We start from the raw sequence: 24,237 nt of genomic DNA on the forward strand, positions 1-24,237 counted from the left end.
AACACATCGATCCACACCTCCCTGCACAAGATCTCCTCAGGCCGGAGACACCAGTTATCCCAGTATCTCTCACCCTCAGCAGCATAATCTCAGGAACTTTCCTTTCTTTTCTAAATGTTAGCAATTGGTTCTTTATCAAGAAAAAAATTATATTACTTCCCTCACTCATTAATAGTGAAAGAAAAAGAAAAACAATTTTATATCAGGAAGAGATATGAATTAGAAAAAAAAAAAAACCCCAGGAATATATGGAGGCAGTTGCAGAGAGAATGTGTGCAAGCCTGCAGATCTCCACTGTAAAGCCTTCCCAGTCAGTCATCAAATTACAAGAGCCACGCCATCAACCCTAAGGTCCTGCTGCTGATGTGTAAAAGGCCAGACTCTTTTGAAGGTTTCTTACCAACTCACTCCTGTAAATCAGAACACTTATTCTGATGAACATGCCAACTACATTTCCACTTTTTGGTTAAAATTTTTATCACGCATGTCCTTCCACTGTGACTGTACCATTGGCACTCCTGTATTATATTTAGCTTCACTGATGTCATTTATTGCATTACATGAAAACACTTAAGCAGTAAAAAAAAAAAAAATCTAAGTGGGAAAAGAAAGCCCAGCTCCCACCCCCAGCACTGTGGGTCTCTCTGTGGGAGCTCCTACTCTGATCTCACACCAAAGGGAATGCAGGGAAATCTGTGGGGCTCAACCTCTGGGAATATGACTATGATTGAGAAGAGGGGAGGGGTTTGCGATAATCAGTACTTAGATCTTGGCAGACAGGGTTCATACCTTCCGGACCCAAGTAGTAATTGCAACCAGCAATTTTGTTCATTATCAGAACCAAGTCAGGGGTACACTCTGACCAGAGAACTCAACAGGATATAGACCTGCCTGATTCAGATCCTCTAATGAGGGGTTTTGCTGGCCCTAAAGCCCAGTTTGCCTACACCCAAGCACAGAGCTAATTCATAGCCCTACCCACTATGGAGAGTGTCTCCTGGTCCCATCTGACCAGGATAGGTGACAATTCCTGGAAGCAGTGTGACCTAGCAGTGCTTGAGCTGAGAGGTAGGTGAACAGAGCTGACAGCCCCCTGAGTAAAGTCAGTACTGGGTATGGAGTATTCCCATGATACACACAAGAACAAGTATTAATTCACAGCCAAGACCGAGGGTAGCTCCTGGCTGCTCTTATCCAGAAAGCCTGTTTGGAAAATTGAGAGTAGCCTGGAGGGACCCTTACCCCTTCTACCCAGGCAAGGAAGCCGAGACACAGCCCCACCTGCTGTGGCGAGGGCCTATTGGCTCCATCTGGCCAGAAGGGTTGGCCACAACTCCTGAATGCTCTGTGGCCCAGCAGCACTCAAGCTGAGAGGTGGACAGAGCCAATAGTGTGCAGAGCAAAGCCAGTGGCCCTATTAAGTGAGAGAACTTTGAGTGCAGTTAAACTTGAGTTAAGGCAACAAATAAAGAGCTTTCCCCAGTTTAGAGCTACTTCTCCCAATGTACCTAGGCAGAGAATCTAATTAGTAGCTCTCCTCATCACTGAAAACAGCCTTCAGCCTGTCCAATCAGGAAACCTAACCACAGAATGTGGGAAGCTGGATAATCCATTCAACTGCCCTTGAACAGAGAGCACAGACTGTGGCTTCCATCATCTGCAGAGCAAAACTGGTTCACTCACCTGACCAAGGAATTCAGTGCATGCTCTGAACTGATTCAAGTTCCCAAACATTGAGCTGCATAGGCCCTGGGTCTCATTCTGTTGTCCCTCAGAGCAGGGAGGCTAACTCATAACCCTATCTATTATTGAATATAGTGCCCAGTCCTGAGTATCTAGTAACCTGATCAGAAATCTAGGCAACCACAAAACTCACCTACTGCCTCCTGGTAGAGAGCCAAGCCAGCAGTCCTATCTACCTGTTCTCAGACAGAGGCAAAACCCTCCATCCTCATCCTCACAACCCAACTAGTTGACTCACCCAAAAATAGACCATAACAGCAGGCCCCATCTATACAAGGACAATATATGAAGACATATCCAAAAATTACAGCTGAGTGGTGAAACATCGCCCATGACAAAGCAAACCTGTAAAGTCTAGAAGAGGAGCCGGATTACTCAAATACATAGATACCAGTGTAATGAATTAAAAAGCATGAAAAATCAGGTAAATATGACACCAGGAAAGGAAACTTATAAAGCTCCAATCACTGACCCTAAAGAAATGGAGGTTTATGATTTGTCAGACAAAGACTTCAAAATAACCTTCCTTAAGGAAGTTTAGCGAACTCCAAGAAAGCACAGACAACTAAAATAACTCAGGAAAGCAATGCATGAACAAAATGAGAAGTTTGATAAAGAAATAGCATCAAAAAAAAAAAAAAAAACAAGCAAGTATAAATCCTAAGGTTGAAAAATATAATAATTGAAATGAAGAATTCAATAGTTTCAAAAGTATACTTGACCATGCAGAAGAAAAAAAATAAGCAACTAGAGGATAGGGCATTAGAAACTACCCAGTTAGAGAAGCCAAAAGAGAAAAATTTAAAGAGAGTGAAAAAAGCCAATGGGAATTATGGGACACAATTAATTAAACAATATTCTCATTATGAGGAATCAAAAAAGAAAGAGGAAAAGAAAGACATAGAAAGCATATTTAAAGAATTCATAGCTGAAAGCTTCTAAAATCTGGAGGGAGAAATGGACATACAGATCCATGAGCCAAAGAGATTCCAAATATGTTGAACTCAAACAGGGCTATACTGAGACCATTTTAATTAAATTATCAAAACTCAAGACAAATAAATAATTTTAAGAGCATCAAGATAAAAAAGAAAACTTACATAGAAGGAAATCTCCATAAGATTGTTGTTGGATTTCTCAACAGAAATTTCTCAGGCAGAGAGAATGAGATAACATATTCAAAACATGGAAAGAAAACATTGTCAACCAAGAATTCTATACATGGCAAAACTGTTGTTCAGAAACAAAGGAGAAATAAAGACTTTCCCAAACCAACAGAAGCTGAGGGAGTTCATTAGCCCTAGAACTGCCTTACGAGAAATGTGCAAAAATGGACTCCTTTAGGTGGTAGTAAAATAATGCTAATTAACATCATAAAGATTTAAAAATAACTAGTGTGAATCTCACTGGTAAGGGTAAATATAGTTACAGTTAGATTCTGCAATATGGTAGTAGTGGTGCATAACTCACTTAAACTCTAGTTTAAAAAAAGTGAACATAATAAAAACAACCATAACTATAATAATCTGTTATTAGTTACACAATATAAAAATCATGTAAATTTAAATAGTAATATACTAAAATGTGAGGTGGAGGAGAAGTAATGTGTAAAGTTTAGAAATTCTATTGAAGTTAAGTTGCTATCAGTTTAAAATAAAGTTTTGTAAGTTTAAGATACTTTATGAAAGCTTCATGGTAATCACAAGGGAATATCACTTAGAATTACACAAAAGAACATGATAAAGAAGTCAAAAGATATTGATACCAAAAAACATCAAAACAGAGAAAAAAGACAGCACAATTAGGAGCTAGAAGCAAAAGATGTACAAAATAACAAGAAAATAATGAACACAATGGCAATAGTAAGTGCTTCACTATCAATAATTATTTTAAGCATAAACAGATTAAATTCTCCAATTAAGAAGCACAGAATAGCTGAATGGACCAAAAAATATCCAACCATATGCTTCTGCCTATAAGAGACTCACTTTAGCCTTAAAGACACACATAGACTGAGAATGAAGGGATTGAAAAAGACAAAAAGACATTTTAAGCACATGATAAGCAAAAACATCAGGAGTAGCTATACTTATATCAGACAATATAGACTTACCTAACAGTGATGAAGAGACAAAGATGTCATCATATAATGATAAAGGAGTCAATACATCAAGAAGATAAAAAAAATTGTAGATATTTTGCAACCAACATTGGAGTACCTAAATACACAAAGCAAAAACTAACAAAACTAAAGAGAGAAATAAACAGTAATACAATAATAGTAGGGGGTTTTAATATCCCACTCTCAATAATAGATTAATCACCCAGAGAATCAATAAGGAAACTGATTTGAATACTATAGACCAGATGGACATAACATACATATACAGAACATTCTATCCAACAATGGCAGGACACATATTCTTCTAAAGCACACATGAAACATTTTCTAGAATAGATCATATGTTAGGCCACAAAACAAGTCTTAAAAATTCAAGAAAATTGAAATCATACTAGTAACTTTTATGACCACAGTGGCATGAAACTAGGAATCAATAATCAAAAATAATCAAAATTATTTCCTCTAGAAGGAAATTTTTTTCCTCTAGAAAAATAGAAAACTCACAAATACACAGAAATTAAACCACACTTTCCTGAAAAGCCAATGGATCAAAGTATAAATTAAGGGGGAAATGAAAAGTTTCTTGAGACAAATGAAAATAAAAACACAACATACCAGAATTTGTGAGATTAAGCAAAAGCAGTTCTAAAAGGGAAGTTTATATAAATAAATAGCTATAAAGCTACATAAAGGTACATTAAGGAGCAAGAAGAATTCCAAACAAACAACATAACTCTATGTATTAAGGAACTAGAAAAAAAAAAAAGAACAAAATGAACCAAAGTTAGCAATAGAAAGAAAATGATAAAGATTAGAGCATAAAAGACCTACAATAGTATGTTAACATCCTTTTTTGTAAAACCAAAAATTTTCTTTGGATTTCTTTTGTTTAGCAAAAGACAAATACTAATGTACATCTTTCATAAAAAAGCAAAGTGGTATTGCAAACTTTCAGAAAGTAAGGAATACATTCACAAGTAAGGAAAGCAGGTATTGAATCAATAATCAAAAATCTCCCAACAAAGAGAGTCCCAGGACAAGTTGGCTTCACTGGCGAATTTGACAATCATTTAAGGAAGAATTAATATCAATCCTTCTCAGATTCTTCCAAAAACTAGAAGAGGAAACATTCTCAAACTAATTTAATAAGGTCAGCATTATACTGATACCAAAACCAGAAAAATACAGTAGGATATGAAAACTACAAGCCAATATGTGATAAATATATATACAAAAATTCTCAGTAAAATACTTGCAAACCAATTCAGCATCAGTTAAAAATATTCACCATGATGACCATGAGAAGTCAGATAAGATTTAGCTCTGAGATGAAAGAATGGTTCAATATATGCAAGCAAGCAATGTGATACATCACGTTAATAGAATGAAAGAAGAGTTGTATGATCAACTCAGTATTTGACAAAATTCAACATCCATTCATGATTTTAAAAAATACCCTTAACAAGTTAGGGATTCAAGGAATATAAAATATATTTCAACATAGTAAAGGCCATATATGACAAGCCCAGAGCTAACATCATACTCGGTGGTGAAATCTTTTCCTCTAAGATCAGGCATAAGACAAGGGTGTCCACTCTTACCATTTCCACTCAACATAGTACTAGGAGTACTAGCTAGAGCAAGCAACAAGTAAAAGAAATAAAAACTTTCAAAATTGAAAAGGAAAAATTAAAATTGTCTTTATTTGAGATGAAATGATTTTATAGAAAATCGTAAAGACTCAAGCAAAAAAAAAAAGTCTTAGATTTAATTAATACATTCAGTAAATTTTTAGGATATAAAATTAACATACAAAAATCAGTGCTGTTTCTATACATTAAAAATGAATTTTCTGAAAAAGAAATAAAGGAACTGATACCACATACAATAGCATCAAAAACAATAAAATACTTAGGAATAAACTAAGTATAAAATAAACTATCTTTTAACTAAAAAGTTAAAACTTTTAACTAAAAAGTTAAAACTCAACTAAAAGAGATAGGATAAACAGTCCATGGAGGGATAGCATATAAGCAGCTGTTTGAAAGGTGTCTGGGGCATATAGGAAGGAGAGTTATTTATTAATCTCAGAACATGTTCCAGAGGGACAGAAATGACTGAAGAAGTCCTCTGGGATCAAAGAAATTGGCAGTCACCACTTCCCTCCCCCACCCCAAAACTTACACATCCCACCACCTATGTAACTTGTTAGCACTGACAAGCACACCCCCACCGCCCCCAACACCTGTGCTGTGCTTCTGCCAATCAGACCCTCCAGACAGCTTGCCCAGCTCCGGGTGCTGCAGAGTCTCTCTCACAGAAGACCAGGGCTGCACAAACCTTGCTAGTGACTGCTACCCTACTGTCCCCACTCCATGCCATGGCTTCAGTGGGTCTGCCCTCACTAAAATGCTCTGTCAGAGTCCACACAGGGTGGTACCACAGGCCTAGCAATGTGGAAGGAGTCCCTAGAGTGGCCAGCACTACTCCAAAGTAACTCCTGCCCTGGGGAGAGGGGAAGGTAACCATACACACCAGTCAGACTATGGCCCCAGTAGTAAGGTGGGAGCTGACACCTCTCTGACTACAGGCTCTGCCTACCAATGAAAGCTTCTCCAGGGACAGCACAGGGAAAGTGTACTGCAGTTCCATGCTACTGCATTTCTTCTTTTTTTTTTTTTTTAATTTTTTAATGTTTATTTATTTATTTATTTATTTGAGGGAGAGAAACAGACAGAGTGCAAGCAGGGGAGGGGCAGAGAGAGAGAAGACACCGAAATTGAAGCACACTCCAGGCTCTGAGCTGTCAGCACAGAGCCCAACACAGGGTTTGAACCCACAAACTGTGAGATCATGACCTGAGCCAAAGTCAGATGCTTAACTGACTGAGCCACCCATGTACGCCCATGCTATTGCATTTCTAACAAATGCCTCGTCTGATTCAAGTCATGCTGAAGGCAGCCCCAGACTGGTCCGCCAACAATACGGGGACCAAACACTGCCCATAATAGGCAAAGAAAGCCACTGCGGGTGACTGATCTGAAGGAAAAAACAACTCAGCCACAATAGTAGGGCACAGATATCACATAGGAGACACCCCTAAAGTGCCAGGCTCTGATGAAGAGGGAACACTGCATGGCAGGGCATGATAGGACCTCTTCTTCATACGGCCATTACTTTCAAGTTCAGGAGTAGCTGTCTTTCCTGGCACACAAAAGTAGACACAGAGAGTCACAAAAAGAGGGGATATAGAAATAAACAACAAGACAAAATTACATCAAGAGACACAAGTGAAATGGAGATAAGTAATATGCCTGATAGAGAAATTAAAGTAATGAGCATAAAGATACTCATTGGACTTGAAAAAAGAGTGGAGAACATCAGTGAGACACTTATAAATAAGATTTTAAAAAAGAACCAATCAGAGATGAATAATACAATAAATGGGATAACGAATACACTGGATGGAATAAATAGTAGCTAAGACAGAGGAAAAGAATGAATCAGTGACCTAGAGGACAGAGTGATGAAAAGTAATCAAGCTGAACAGTTGAGAGAAAAAAATTATGCAAAATGAGAACAGACTTAGGGAACTCAGCAACACTTCCAAGCATAGTAACATTCACATTAAAGGGATTCCAGAAAAAGAAGAATAAGAAAAGGGAGCGGAAAATTTAGTTGAAGAAATCATAGGTGAAAATTTCCCACATCTCAGAAAGGAAAAGGAATCCAGATCCAGGAAGCACAGAGACCCCCAAAAAAATCAACTCCAGGAAGTACACACCAAGACACATAGTAGTTAAAACTGCAAAAAGTAGTTGATAAAGAGAGAATTTTAAAAGAAGCAAGAAGGAGGGGAAAGGTAGTTACATACAAGGGAAACACCATAAGGCTATCAGCTGATTTTTCAAGAGAAACTTTGCAGGCCAGAAGGGAGTGCAATCAATACATTCAAAGGGTTGAAAGAAAACACCCTGCAGCCAAGAATATTCTATCCATCAAGACTATCATTCAGAATAGATGGAGAGATAAAGTTTCCCAGACCAACAAAAGTTACAGGGATTCATGGCCACAAAAACAGCCCTACGAGAAGTGTTAAAGAGGACTCTGAGTGGAAAGAAAAAAACGATAAACAAGAGTAAGAAAAGTGGAAGCACAAAAGCCATAAAAATAAGCATATCTGTAAAAATCAGTCAAGGCATTCACAAAATAAAAGAATGTAAAGTATGACACCATAAACCTAAAACATGGGGAGGAGAGGAATAGAGAATTTAAGAACTTAAGCAAGCATCAACTCAATATAGACTGTTATACAGAGAAGATATTATATATAAAATGAATGGTAACCACAAGTCAAAAAACAGCAATAGATATGGAAAAAACAAAGAGAAAGGAATCTAAATATATCGCTAGAGAAAACAACTTATTGTGAGAGAGTAGGAAATAAAAAATACATAGATACAAATGAAAATGAATACATTAACAGTCCAAAATCTTTGGGATGCTGCAAAGAGCTCTTTTAAGAGGGAAATTTATAGCAATACAGGTCTACCTCAAGAAGCAAGAAAAATCTCAAATAAACAACCTATTGATTGAGAAGAGAGTAAGGGCAGAAATGAAAAGAGAGAAATTACAAAACCAACCATAAAACAAGTAGCAAAATGACAATAAAAACATATGGATCAATAATTCCTTTGAATGTAAATGGACCAAATGCTCCAACCAAAAGACATAGGGTGATGGAATGGATAAAAAACAAGACCCATCCATATGCTGCCTACAAAAGATGCATTTCAAACTTAAAGATACATGCAGATTGAACTTGAAGGGATGGGAAGAATTTATCATGCATGGGTGTGAAAAGAAAACCAAGGTACCAATACTCACATAGGACAAAAGAGATTTTAAAATAAAGTATGTAACAAGAGACAGAGGACACCATAAATCATTCAGGGACAATCCAACAAGATATAACAACTGAAAATATTTAAGCACCCAACACGAGAGTACCCAAATACTTAGAGTAGTTAATAATAAACATAAAGGAACTAATCAATAATAATACAATAATAGTAGGAGACTTTCACAATCCACTTAACGTCAGTGGACAGATCAAACAAAAAATCAACAAAGAAATAGTGGTTTTTGGTTTTTTTTGTTTTTTTTTAAATTTTTTTTAATGTTTTATTTATTTCTAGGAGAGAGAGAGAGACAGCGTGAGCAGGGGAGGGCCAGAGAGAGAGGGAGTCACAGACTGAAACAGGCTCCAGGCTCAGAGCTGGCAGTCAGCAAAGAGCCCGACGCGGGGCTCGAACCCACGAACTGTGAGATCATGACCTAAGCGAAAGTCGGACGCTTAACCGACTAAGCCACCCAGGCGCCCCAGAAATAGTGGTTTTTGAAAGACATATTGGATCAGATAGATTTAACAAATATATTCAGAACATTCCAACCTAAAACAGCAAAATACACATTCTTTTCAAGTGCACATGGAACAATCTCCAGAATAGAATACATATTGGGTCAAAAACAAGTCTCAGCAAATTCAAAAAGATCAAAGTCATTCCATGCATCTTTTCTGACCACAATACTATGAAACTAGAAATCAACCACAAGAAAAAAAAAAAGCACAAACACATGAAAGTTAAATTACATGCTACTAAACAGTGGACGGGTCAACAAAAAAAATCAAAGAGGAAATAAAAAAATACATAGATATAAATGAAAATGAATATGTAACAGTCCAAAATCTTTGGGATGCAGCAAAGAGCTCTTTTAAGAGGGAAATTTATAGCAATACAGGGCTACCTCAAAAAGCAAGAAAAAAATCTCAAATAAATAGCCTAACCTAACACTTAAAAGAGCTAGAAAAACAAACAAAACCCAAAACTGGTATAAAGAAGGAAATAATAACGATTAGATTAGGAATAAGTGAAATAGAAACTAAAAAAGCAATAAAACAAATCAATGAAACTAGCTAGTTATTTGATAAACCATTAGCCACACTTAAAACAAAAAAAAAGGAAGGGCACAAATAAACAAAATGAAAGAGGAGAAATAACAACCAATACCATAGAAATACACAGGATTTTAAGAGAATACCATGAAAAATTACATGCCAACAAATGGGACAACCTAGGAGAAATAGAGCAATGGAGATACATCACGCATCAAAAATAAACCAAGAAGAAACAGAAAATTTGAACAGATCAATTACAGGGGTGCCTGGATGGCTCACTCAGTTAAGCATCTGACTTCAGCTCAGCTCATGATCTCATGGTTCCTGAGTTCGAGCCCTGAGTCAGGTTCTGTGCTGTCAGCTTGGAGCCTGGAGCCTGCTTCAGATTCTGTGTCTCCTTCTCTCTCTGCCCTTCCCCTGGTTGCACTCTGTCTCTCTCTCTCAAAAATACATACATACATACATACATACATACATACATACATACATAAAACACTAAAATAATTGTGTTTTTTTCTTTTTTTTTTTAATGTTTTATTTATTTCTAGGAGACAGAGAGAGAGACAGCGCAAGCAGGGGAGGGTCAGAGAGAGAGGGAGTCACAGACTGAAACAGGCTCTAGGCTCTGAGCTGGCAGTCAGCACAGAGCCTGACGCGGGGCTCGAACCCACGAACCGTGAGATCATGACCTAAGCGAAAGCCGGACGCTTAACCAACCAAGCCACCCAGGCGCCCCTAAAAAAATTGTTTTTGAACAGACCAATTATCAGCAATACAATTGAATCAGTAATCAAAAAATTCCTAACAAACAAATGTACCTGACCATGCACGTGGCTTCAGAGAGGGATTCTACCAAACATCGAATGAAGAGTTAATACAAATTCTTCTGAAACTATTCCAAAAAAACAAAAAAAAAAGGAGAGAAAAGAAAGCTTCCCAATTCATTCTACAAGGCCTGATAGCAAAACCAGAGAAAGACAGCACAAAGAACAAGAACCACAGGTCAATATCTCTGATGACCATAGATGTAAAAATCCTAATCAACAAAATATTAGTAAATTAAATCCAATAATACATTTAAAAAATCATCCACCACAATCAAGTGGGGTTTATCTCCAGTATCTAAGGTTCGTTTAATATTTGCAAATCAATGTGATACATCACATCAGTAAGAGAAAGATTAAAAACCATATGATCATTCCAATAGATGCAGAAAAAGCGTTTAACAAAGTACAACATCCATTCATAATAAAGGCCTTATATGAAAAACCCACAGTGAGCATCACATTCAATGGGAATGGGGAAAAAAAAAGAGAGAACTTTCCCTGAAGATCAGGAATAAGACAAATATATATTCTCATCACTTTTATTCAAGAAACTACTAGAAATTCTAGCCACTGGAATCAGACAACAAAAAGAAATAAAAGGCATCCAAATCAGTAAGGAAGAAGTAAAATTTTAACCATATGCAGGTGATGTCATACTATATATAGAATACCTTAAAGACTACCAAAAAATTACTAGAACTGATAAATAAATTCAGTAAGCTCTCAGGATACAAAATCAATGTACAGAAATCTGGTGCATTTCTATACACTAATAAAAAAGAAACAGGAAGCGAAATTAAGAGAGCAGTCCCATTTATAATTGCACCAAAATAATAAAATACCTAGGAATAAACTTAACCAGGGAAGTGAGACAGTAAACTATAAAACATTGAAGAAAAGAACTGAAGACAACACAAACAAATGGAAAAGCATTCCATACTCATGAATCAGAAGAACAAATATTGTTAAAATGCCCATACTACCCAAATCAATCTACAGATGTAATGCAATCCCTATGAAAATACCAACAGCATTTTTCACAGAACTAGAACAAATAATCCTAAAATTTGTATGGAACCACAAAAGACCCTTAATCCAGAATCAAAATTCCTGATTTCAAGTTATACAACAAATCTGTAGTAATCAAAACAGTATGATATTGGCACAAAAATAGACGTATAGAACAACAGAACGGAATAGAGAACCCATAAATAAATTCACATGCATAATGGTCAATTAATCTTTGACAAAGGAGGCAAGAATATCTGATGGAAAAAGACAGTCTCTTCATCAGATGATGTTGAGGAAACTCGACAGCTACATGCTAAACAATGAAACTGGACCACTTTCTTACACGACACACAAAAATTAACTCAAAATGGATTCGAAACCTAAATGTGAGACCTGAAACCATTAACATTCTTGAAAAGAGCACAGGCAGTAATTTTTCTGACTATAGCTGTAACAACATTTTTCTAGATATGTCTCCTGAGGCAAAGGAAATAAAAGCAAAGATAAACTGAATTAGGACTACATCAAAATAAAAAGCTTCTGCACAGCAAAGGAAAGAAAAATCAACAACAGGAGCCTGGATGGCTCAGTCAGTTAAGTGTCTGACAACAGCCATTGTGGAAAACAGTATAGAGTTTTCTCAAAAAATTTCAAAATAGAACTATTCTACATCCCAGTAATCACACGAGTATTTACCTAATAACACAGCCATCCTAATTCTAAAGGATTATACACTCTTATGTTTATTGCAGCATTACTTACAGTAGCCATTTGGAAAGTAGCCAAGCTATATCCATAGATGAATGTATATAGAAGATTAACTATTACTATTAGTAAATATTAAATAGTAAATCCAGACTATTACGGAATAGTATGGATTACTATTCAGACATAAAAATAATAAAATCTTGCCATTTATGACAACATAGATGGAGATAGAGAGTATAATGCTAAATGGAATAAGTCAGTCAGAGAAAGACAAATGTCATATGATTGCACTCACATGTGGAATTTAAGAAACAAAACAAATGAGCAAAGGAAAAAAAAGGAGCGAAACTAAGAACAGACTCTTTAAAAAATTTTTAAATGTGTATTTATTTTTGAGAGAGAGAGACAGAGCATGAGTAGGGGAGGGAGTGGGGAGGGGGCCACAGAATCCGGAAGCAGGCTCCAGGCTCTGAGCTGCCCAGCACAGAGCCCAATGTGGGGCTTGAACTCACAGACCACGAGATCGTGACCTGAGCTGAAGTCAGGTGCTTAACTGACTGAGCCACCCAGGTGCCCCCCAAGAAACAGACGATTAAGTACAGGGAACAAACTGGTGGTTACCAGAGTGGAGGTGGGTACAAAAATGGGAGAAATAGCTGACAGGTGTTAAAGAGCACACTTATTGTAATTAACACTGCGTAATATATAGAATTGTCTAATCACATATTGTATACCTGAAACTAATATAACACTGTGTTTTAACTTTACTGGAATTAAAATGAAAAGTTTTAAAAAGCTATTATCATCAAAACAGTATGGTTCTAGCATAAAAATGGACAAACAACCAGTGGAATGAAATCAAGAGCCCAGAAATCACCCCAAGTATATATATATGGTCAGCTAGTATTTGACAAGAGAGACAAAGATACTCAATGGACAAAAGACAATCTCTTCAATAAATGGTGCTGTGATAACTGGAAATTCACATGTAAAGGATGAAACTAGACCCATATCTTGCACTACTCACAAAAGTTAGCTCAAAATGGGGAGGAAAATTGAAGAAAGATTGTGAAAATGTACAAATTTCCCGCTGTAAGATAAATAAGGACTAGGAAAGTAATACATAGTGTGATGACTACAGCTAACACTGCTTTATGATCCAGGAAAGTGGCTAGGAGAGTAAATCCTAAGTTATCATCACAAGGAGGACAACTTAGAAGAAATGGACAAATTCCTAAACACACACTCACTACCAAAATTCACACGGGAAGAAATAGAAAACCTGAACAGACCCATAACGAGTGAAGAAATCGAATCAGTGATCAAAAATCTCCCAACAAATAAGAGCCCTGGACCTGATGGTTTCCCTGGGGAATTCTACCAGACATTTAAAACAGAATTAATCCCAATTCTTCTCAAGCTATTCCAAAAAATAGAAGTCGAAGGAAAACTCCCGGACTCATTTTATGAAGCCAGCATCACTCTGATTCCCAAGCCAGACAGAGATCCAACAAAAAAAGAGAACTATAGGCCAATATCCTTGATGAATACGGATGCAAAAATTCTCAACAAGATCCTTGCAAATCGAATCCAGCAGCATATCAAAAGAATCATCCACCAAGATCAAGTGGGATTCATTCCTGGGTTACAGGGCTGGTTCAACATTCGCAAATCAATCAATGTGATCCATCATATCAATAAAAGAAAAGATAAAAACCATATGATCCTGTCAATAGATGCAGAAAAAGCATTTGACAAAATACAGCATCCCTTCTTAATAAAGACTCTCGAGAAAGTTGGGATAGAAGGAACCTACTTAAACATCATCAAAGCCATCTATGAGAAGCCTTCAGCTAACATCATCCTCAACGGGGAAAAACTGAGAGCTTTCCCCCTGAGATCAGGAACACGACAGGGATGTCCACTCTCACCACTGTTGTTTAACATAGTGCTGGAAGTCCTAGCATCAGCCATCAGACAACAAAAGGAAATCAAAGGCATCAGAATTGGCAAAGAGGAAGTCAAACTTTCACTCTTCGCAGATGACATGATACTCTACATAGAAAACCCGACAGACTCCACCAGAAGCCTACTAGAACTGATCCAAGAATTCAGCCAAGTTGCAGGGTACAAAATCAACGTACAGAAATCGGTTGCATTTTTATACACCAATAATGAAGCAACAGAAAGAGAAATCAAGAAACTGATCCCATTCACAATTGCACAAAAAACCATAAAATACCTCGGAATAAACCTAACCAAGGATACAAGAGATCTGTATGATGAAAACTATAGAAAACTTATGAAGGAAATTGAAGAAGACACAAAGAAATGGAAAAACATTCCATGCTCATGGATAGGAAGAATAAATATAGTTAAGATGTCATTACTACCTAAAGCACTCTACACATTCAATGCAATTCCAATCAAAATTGCACCAGCATACTTCTCAAAACTAGAACAAACTATCCAAAAATTTGTATGGAACCACAAAAGACCCCGAATAGCCAAAGTAATACTGAAAAATAAAACCAAAACGGGAGGTATCACCATCCCAGACTTCAGCCTCTACTACAAAGCTGTCATCCTCAAGACAGTATGGTATTGGCACAAAAACAGACCCATAGACCAATGGAACAGAATTGAGAACTCAGAAGTGGACCCAAAAGTATACAGCCAACTGATCTTTGACAAAGCAGGAAAGAATATCCAATGGAAAAAAGACAGCCTTTTTAACAGATGGTGTTGGGAGAACTGGACAGCAACATGCAGAAGAATGAAACTAGATCATTTTCTCACACCATGCACAAAAATCAACTCAAAATGGATAAAGGACCTGAACGTGAGACAGGAAACTATCAACACCCTAGAGGAGAAAGCAGGAAACAACCTCCTTGACCTCCACCGCAGCAACTTCTTACTTGACACATCCCCAAAAGCAAGGGAATCAAGAGCAAAAATAAACTGTTGGGACCTCATCAAGATTAAAAGCTTCTGCACAGCCAAGGAAACAACCCAGAAAATTAATAGGCAACCAACGGAATGGGAAAAGATAGTTGCAAATGACATATCAGATAAAGGGTTAATATCCAGAATCTATAAGGAACTCACCAAACTACACGCCCGAAAAACAAACAACCCAGTGAAGAAATGGGCAGAAGACATGAACAGACACTTCTCCAAAGAGGACATCCAGATGGCCAACAGACACATGAAACGATGCTCAGCATCCCTCCTCATCAGGGAAATACAAATCAAAACCACACTGAGATACCACCTCACGCCAGTCAGAGTGGCTAAAATGAGCAAATCAGAGAACTCTAGATGCTGGCGAGGATGTGGAGAAACGGGCACCCTCCTACACTGTTGGTGGGAATGTAAACTGGTACAGCCCCTCTGGAAAACAGTGTGGAGGTTCCTCAGGAAACTAACAATAGAACTCCCCTATGACCCAGCAATAGCACTGCTAGGAATTTACCCAAGGGATACAGAAATGCTGAGGCATAGGAGCACATGTACCCCAATGTTCATAGCAGCACTCTCCACAATAGCTAAAACATGGAAAGAGCCTAAGTGTCCATCAACAGATGAATGGATCAAGAAGATGTGGTTTATCTATACCATGGAATACTACATGGCAATGAGAAACAATGAAATCTGGCCATGTGTAGCAACATGGATGGACCTTGAGGGTGTTATGCTGAGCGAAATAAGTCAGGCAGAGAAGGACAAATATCATATGTTTGCACGTATAGGAGGATTAGGAGGAACTTGACGGAGGAACAAGGGGGAGAAGAAGGGCGGAAATGGTGGGGGAAAGGGAGAGAGGCAAACCATGAGAGACTCTTGAATGCTGACAAAAACTGAGGACTGATGGATGTGGGAGGGAGGGGGGGATGGGCAGGGAGGAGGGCACTTTGGGGATGAGCACTGAGTGTTATGTGGAAACTAATTTGACAATAAACTATTTGTAAAAAAAAAAAAAATTGTATTCTACCAAAAAAAAAAAAGTTATCATCACAAGGAGAATTTTTTTTCCAGTTTTCCTTTCTTTCCTTTTTAAAAAATTGTTTAACTTTTATTTATTTTTTGAGAGAAAGAGCATAAATGAGGGAAGAGCAGAGAGGGAGGGAGACACAGAATCCAAAGCAGGCTCCAGGCTCTCAGCTGTCAGCACAGAGCCCAGTACGGGGCTCGGACCCATGAACTGTGAGATCATGACCTGAGACGAACGCTTAACCGACTGAGCCAACCAAGGTGCCCCTCCTTTCTTTTCTTTTTATTGTATGTACATGGGAAGAAGGATAATAGCTGAACCTATTGTGGTAATCATTCCACAATACATATAAATCAAAGCGATGTGCTGCGTGCCTTAAACAGTGACGTCTATCAATTATTCCTCAATAAAGCTGGAGGAAAAAGTAGTATTCATCTACCTAATACACTTCCTCAAATCTGCTGGAGATTACAGATACTATTTATAGAGTCAGAAAATATTCATTAAAGTATTTTGAAATCAGAAAAGGAAAGGAAAAATTATTCACAAAGTTGTATCCTATATGTTCATCCATTTATTTAAATATTTATTGGTCACCTATTATATCCAAAATGATGAAAGGACACAAATCCTACAAAACAAAACAGAAGACCACTTTCATACTTCATAGAAGAAAAAGAAAAGATTTATAGATGAAAAAATGGTCTACCAAAACATCTTGCTGTAGGTAAGTAGCTGAAGTCTTTTGCTCTGAAAAGATGTGCCTTTTTGCAGTGAAATAAATTTTTAGTTTATTAAAATGCTAATAAAATATTTCAGGATGGAGCTGGCAATATTTCTACAATGATGTACAGATTAGCGCTGAAAAACTGTGGTGGCTTCAGAATGAAAATGGAAATATCCAAGCAACAATTTCTTGGCAACATGGTATTTATTGATGCCAAAGCACTTATAGAACAATAAAATTTCTGTGCATATACAGGCAAGCACAAAACATACCAAAAGCAACTCTTGTTCAGTGGAACTCTTTTGAAACTCTGGCATTAGGAGAAGAGGTTAGTACTTAACGAAAATTACATTTTGCACTGAGTGATGTAATACGCACTATTGCGTATACATGTATACAGTAACTTGATGCATTACGTTCAAACTCAAAGCCTTCAAAACAAGAATAATAACTTGAAGTGACTGCAAAATATCAATGAGAATACATGTAATTTTATGTAAACAGGTGTAGAGATATAATTATTAATCAATATTAAGGCAGCAGCACACACTATAAATTTATGACCACAGATTTATACTTCTTGATAAAATGTTTCCCAATGGAACACCTTAAAAGTTACTTTCTGGGGGTGTCTTGGTGTTTCAGCCCATTAAGCATCAGACCTCACCTCAGGTCATTACCTCGCAATGCCTGAGTTTGAGCCCTGCACTGGGCTCTCTGCTATCAACGTGGAGTCCCCTTCAGATCCTCCGTCCCCTTCCCTCCCTGCCCCTCCCCTGCTGGTGCTCAGTCAAGTGCGTGTGCTCTCTCTCTTTCTCAAAAATAAACATTTTTTAAAAAGTCATTTTCTGAATTAAACATGTTATTTTTTCCTAATAAAAGGAAATAAAAATAATAGAGCAAGGAGAAGACATTTATGTATATTTAGAAGCAAAATCCCTGGAGACAAAGAGATCCTTGGAAGTAAAGACACAGGAAACAGTCTGATGCTGCTGATCTCTCCTCAGCACTAACATGAAAGCCATGGAGACCCCTGGGTCTAAAAATGACTTTTAAAAATCTTTGATGTTTACTAATGAGGGGATTACGATATATACCTGACAGCATTTATTTGCATTATCAGAAGAAACACCAGTTGTGAATAAATAGGTACACAGTCATATTCTAAACCACCTCAAGCTTTTTAGGTGAGTAAAAGTTATAAACGTCTTTCATTCTAATAATTGGAACCCAGTTCCCATCCCAAAAGTACAAGTAGCTAAATGTGGGAAATAGAAGTACGCCTGCGTTAAAAAAAATACATGACTTTTAAAATAAACAACTTTTATGTTTGTATTTAAACATACACAAATTAATGTGCTTTCCTGAGTCCAATATTTTTTAATATCCCTTGTTTTTAACAAAGTGTCTAATAAATTTGGCATTACAGTCATCATAGCTGTTTGCCAACTAGAATATTATTGCAGAGTATTAATAAATGTTTAAAAGCCAATATCCTTCATTTGTGGCATATTTTCTTTGAAGAAGGAACAACAATAAAAAAATTACTAGTACCTAGGAAAATGAAGTAAATTTATTTTTGTTGTTGTATATCTTGTTATTGTATGTTTTGTTTACCATGTTAAACAAGTTATAAGCTATTTCCTGCTTTCAAGGAAGTTTGGTACCTTTGGAATCATCAAAGATCTTTTGTGTCTCTTGGGTACCATTTAAAAACTCACTATTTTGTATTTAATTTTGAGAGTTCTAAGGGCCTCTTCCTATTAGAGTCATTGACTAGGGAAGAAAGCATGTCAAAATTCAGAATATCTGAAGTTGTCATTGGTTTGTACGGATACCAGGAGAAATGATACATTATTTTACATGAGTATACACGCACAATTATCTGAAATATTAATAGCCTGATAATAATAATAATAGTGATTTGGTACATGAGAATAGTCACAGCATAAATTTCACTAATATTTTTGTAATATTTCACTATATTAAATCTTGAACAGTTGGAAGTTTCCTCCTCTTTGGCTACATGATTTACTAGGTGTCAATAGACAGATGCCACTCTGAATTGAACATTAGTAGGAGGAGGTGCCTGTAGCCTTGACTCTGAAGTTATAGTTGCCCAAAGGCAAAGTCTTGGTGGCATAACTGATCCAAGGGCAGTGCGCACCTGAGCTAAATAACTATTTTGACCTTTGCATCTAGTACTAAGACCAAATAACTCCCCAATTTCAGAGGAGAAAAAGCAGAACATGTTTTTCATAAGCCATTTTAATACATGTGGATTCATGAGATTTGCTACTGGTATCTAGAGACATAAATAATTGGCCTAAGCTTACCCCAAAAAGTAATAGAACATTAATAGCAGAGCTATTGTTAAAATTTTTGTCTCTGGTCTTCCTATTCAGTAGCGTTTTCATTGTCAGCTCATCTGGTATGGTTTATATAGTTTTTTTCAAATTTTCTTAATTTATTTATTTTTGAGAGAGAGAGAGAGAGCAAGCAGGGGAAAGGCAGAGAGAGAGGAGACACAGAAACCAAAGCAGGCTCCAGGCTCCGTGCTGTCAGCACAGAGCCTGACTGGGGGCTCAGACTCACTAACTGTGAGATCATGACCTGAGCCAGTCAGATACTTAACCCAGGCACCCCTGATATAGTTTATCTTACATCTTTGACTTCACTGTCTAGGCATCAGCTCTGCAATTCCAGGCCTGTGGAAATCATGATGTAATTTTTCGGAAGTAAACTGGAGTTAGGAGATTGGGGAAATGATGGCATATAATCAAAATTTACATGACTCTAAAGAGAATTTCCAGCAGGTAACTAGTTAGAACTAATCAGATTATTATTTTCCAAAAATATTGCAAACATAGGACATGAGTGTACATAATGCCACTGAATTTTACACTTTAAAATGGTTAAAAGGGCAAATTTTATAATGTGTATTTTTCCACAACTAAAAAAACTAATGCTACAAAAATTTCTTAAGGGTGAGCTGTTGTCAGGGTTGCTCTCCACCTGGAATGTCTTCCCTCCATCTGTCCAACAAGTTCAAAGCCCAGGGAGTTCCATGTCCCTCATGATACTTTTCCCAGTAGCCTTATATTCTGATACAACACACTCCTCTGAGCCATTACATTATTGATGTCCACTTAATAGTATCACAGTCTTAATACTTATCATATATTTCCATTTGTTTTGTGAATTTTATCACTGAATAATTATAAGCCCTCTGATGAGACACAATATGTGTTATTGACTATCCATATACACTCACTAGGACTGTCTGTCCTGAAGCTAGTAAGGACTAAGCAAATGATTCTTTAAGTCGACATGTCATCTAGCAATAAGGTTTAGCTAATTCTACTGTGAGAATTATTAGTATAGAACTTAGTATCTGGTTGGGTCAAATGTTCACTCATTTATTCTTTTATTCATTCACACTAATTACAACACCTACTATATATCAGGCACTGTTCTAGGTGTTAATCATAGGCATAAGTCAAACAACCTGTCCTCAAGATGCCTCAATAGTAAGAGGAGAGAAAAGCTATAAACAAGTAACTATATTTCAATGTAGTAAGCCTTATGTGTGGGGGTTTGTTGTGGTGGTTGCTCTGGTTGGAGAAATGTCAATGACTCCTTAAAATTGTGGGCTCTGTAGTCAAAGATGGATATACATACGCCTACCACTTAGCTTATTGTGATTTGAAGATATACAACTTCTCTAACATTTCAGCTTCCTCTCCTGTAAAATGGGTATGAAAACAGTACTCATCTCAGTGGAATTGTGAGGATCAAATTAAATGATGCATGTGTCATATGCTAAGCGTGTTGTAAACACTCAATAAATATTAGCTCCTTTTTTTTTTTTTGCCTTAGAATATGACCCTGAACCAAACCTATGCCTTGTTTTCTGCAGACTGGAATCAGGTGTGTGTGTGCATGCATGAGAGAAAGAGAGAGAGAGAGAGGGAGAGAGAGAGAGTGAATGTGTGTAATACACAGTCAATTGTTTTCACATTATCTCTAAGCATACTTGGGATTTAGCAGATGCCAGTTAGGTGCATCTCCAGCTCATGGATTGAGGGATTTCTTTCTTTGGGAATAGTCAAATATGCAATGTGGACTTGGAGTGTATATCATATCAGTGCCCTTGACCTTCCTCTTGGTCATGACTAATTGATGTGAGGGTAAATATATGTTCTAGGTTGTATCAATCAGATTCTTTCCCTGGAGGATTTGATCATTAAAATGAAGACACAGAAAAATGGAAGGCTTTGAAACTGAGAATCCCTAAGTGGCAAAATTTTAGAGTGAAGGTTCCTGAATTTCCCCAAGTGCTATCCTTCAATGGTTTGGGTGTTCAGCAAGTCCTTTGATTCTACGAGCTATGACATCATTCTTTCAATAAACCGCCTCTTCACTTTAGTTACCAGAGTCAGTAACTGTTACTTGAAAACAAGCAAACTAACAAAAAACTTCATACTAGAAAAGCATTCTCCTTTTGTTAGTGTTAGCCAGATGGTTTATTTTCCCACCAAAACCAGTGAGAATATCCCTGAATATAGTCTAATTGATTATGCTATGCAACTGCTCTCAAACAAAATTTTAAAGAATGAATGGAAAAGTGTGATTTGGTTTCAAATTATTTGCCTTCTACCATAGCTTTTACTTCAACATCTGAGACTTAAGGTGAGTCACTTCTCCATCCATTTCCCTCCCCCATCAGTCAATAGAAACAATTATAGTCTTCTGACTTAAGTCATAACTCACATATGAATTTCATAAGAAAAAGGGAACTGGCTCTGAATTTGCTAGAAGAACCTAAGTCCTCTATTCCCTTCTGTAGAAGGTGAGGTGCTTGAACTATATAGTCTCTAGGGGGCCTCCATTGGCTAACTCATCCTGTCACATTGATCAACAGAACACAGATAGAAGAAATATTAATAGGATATAGAAAAGATTAGTCATGTTAGAAATGCAAAGACCTTTCATTTTATCAAGTGTCCTAATATTCAAGGATAAAGGAGAAAAACATCTGTGTAATAATACAGACTTAATACTACATGACAACAAGATACATGCAGCATTTTTTTTAAAAAAAAGTCAGCTACTTTAATACTATATGATGAAAAAATGTTTGATTTACCTTTAATTTCTGACTCGAGCTGTTTCTGTGGTTGCTCCAAATGTTGCAACATATTAAACAGCAGTGCCAACAAACTTTTTTAAAAGGAAAAAAGACAGACTTTATTCCTAAGACATTTATGCTCATTTTCCCACGTTTTTTAAAAGTTTACTACTCTTACATAACTCATCTTGAGATGATAGAGGTTCTTAAACAATGTGTGGTTCAGAATTTTGCATTTGGTGGTGCTATTTTAGCCCCAGAGAAAAGCAATCTATATAATAAAACCAATATTTCATAAGACTCACAGGACTCAATTAGCTTACGATCTGAATTGTCTGTTACTCTGGGGAAAGGGGCAGAATTCCAATCATTTAGATGATGTGAACACAAATATAAAAGAATTGTTATAAAATTAGGTTTTTTAATTACTTTGGGAATGATAGATATAATCCTTATTACCTGAAAATATAGTTTGTTATTACAAATTCTATACAAAGCAAACTATAACATAATAAGTGATACCTATTGACATACATATACATAATTTTAACATAATGATTGTATGTGTGTACAAGGATTGTATATGTACAAGAGTTTATGGTTATACAGGTATGCATTTGTATACATATATATGTGTGTGTGTGTGTATACATATATTAAATCTGGATAATAGCTGGTTTCTCATAAATAAGACACAAAATTTATTATACAGTACTCAACTTCTAGATAACATTTGTCCTAGTTATATTCTCATCCCAGGATAATTTAAATTTTTAATTGTTTCAAATTATTTGATTATGGATAGATGATAGATAGATAGATAGATCCTTATAGAAAGGAACCCCCAACTCTCCAAAGTAGAAAAGGGATTCTATTTTGTGCTGTTTCTTGCCGTACTGTGGTTGGTGGGATGCAGGGTCAGGATGGGAGAAGGGGGTGTTACCATATAATGGAGACTAAGCTTCTGGAGTTATGGCAAACTCATGGTTATCAAACATCCAAACGTTGCTTCTCATTTCAAATCATTAAAGGTTCTTATATAGAACCACTACATCTCCATTATGAATTGATCACATAAACTGGCACATGGCAAAATCACCCTCTGTATGCTTATGCGAAGGCTTGCGAGGCTCCTCCAAATACACATGCAGTTGTGCAGAAGCAGCCACTGCTAGGAACCAGGAATCCTGTTCATCCCAGGAGAATTCATAGAAACAAGATCATTTGGAGCTTATGGAGCTTAATATGTGTCCTATATTCACCCATACAAACATTTACCCTCTTCTGCAACTGCATTTCTCTTTTTTTTGTGAAATCATTCTGTAAGCCTGTGCTGGTCTGGTGTTTACAGTTTGGTTTCTTTTTTCACTTTAAAACAAGGCAGCCAGCCAGTTTTAAACACTGTCTACTTCTAGCCAATTGTCCTTTTCTCTCTGTCAACATTTTTGTTAAAGGAAAAGAACATGACTAAATGCAATGTTTCTAACACCTTTAAAAAGAAACTGTGAGACTCAAGTAGCAGAGAAATTCTACTGAGATGGTAGTGGTATCTAGTAGGGAATCACTATCGGTCATTTCCTGGAATGGGGCCCTGCAAATTCTTAATTTTTTTTGCTGTATTTTTGGTTGCTGACTTGACCCAGTATGCAGTATTGAACTGAAAACAGGTCAAGGCAATGACCATATATTTGTTAGTTATTATAGATAAGAATTATTAAATATTCAAAAAACAGCCATTATTATTATGATAGGCACTAAGTCCTTTATAGTTAATAATCTCGTTTAATTTTCACAGCAACCCACTCAGGCTAATACTATTATTTTTCTTCTACAATGAAGGAAGTAGGGGTTTGAGAGACAAAGTTTCCTGTGTTAGGTAACTGTGAGCCATTAAGTGGCATCATTGCCAAGTACCACTCAGACTGCCTAAGTCATGCACTTAACTAGTACACCATGCATGTATTGAGTACATATATTTTAGATTTAGCTTTGGAAATATATATGTACATGTA

This window comes from Hyaena hyaena, unplaced genomic scaffold (genome assembly GCF_003009895.1).
Source record: "Hyaena hyaena isolate Hyena2069 unplaced genomic scaffold, ASM300989v1 scaffold_139, whole genome shotgun sequence".
NCBI classification, from domain to species: domain Eukaryota; kingdom Metazoa; phylum Chordata; class Mammalia; order Carnivora; family Hyaenidae; genus Hyaena; species Hyaena hyaena.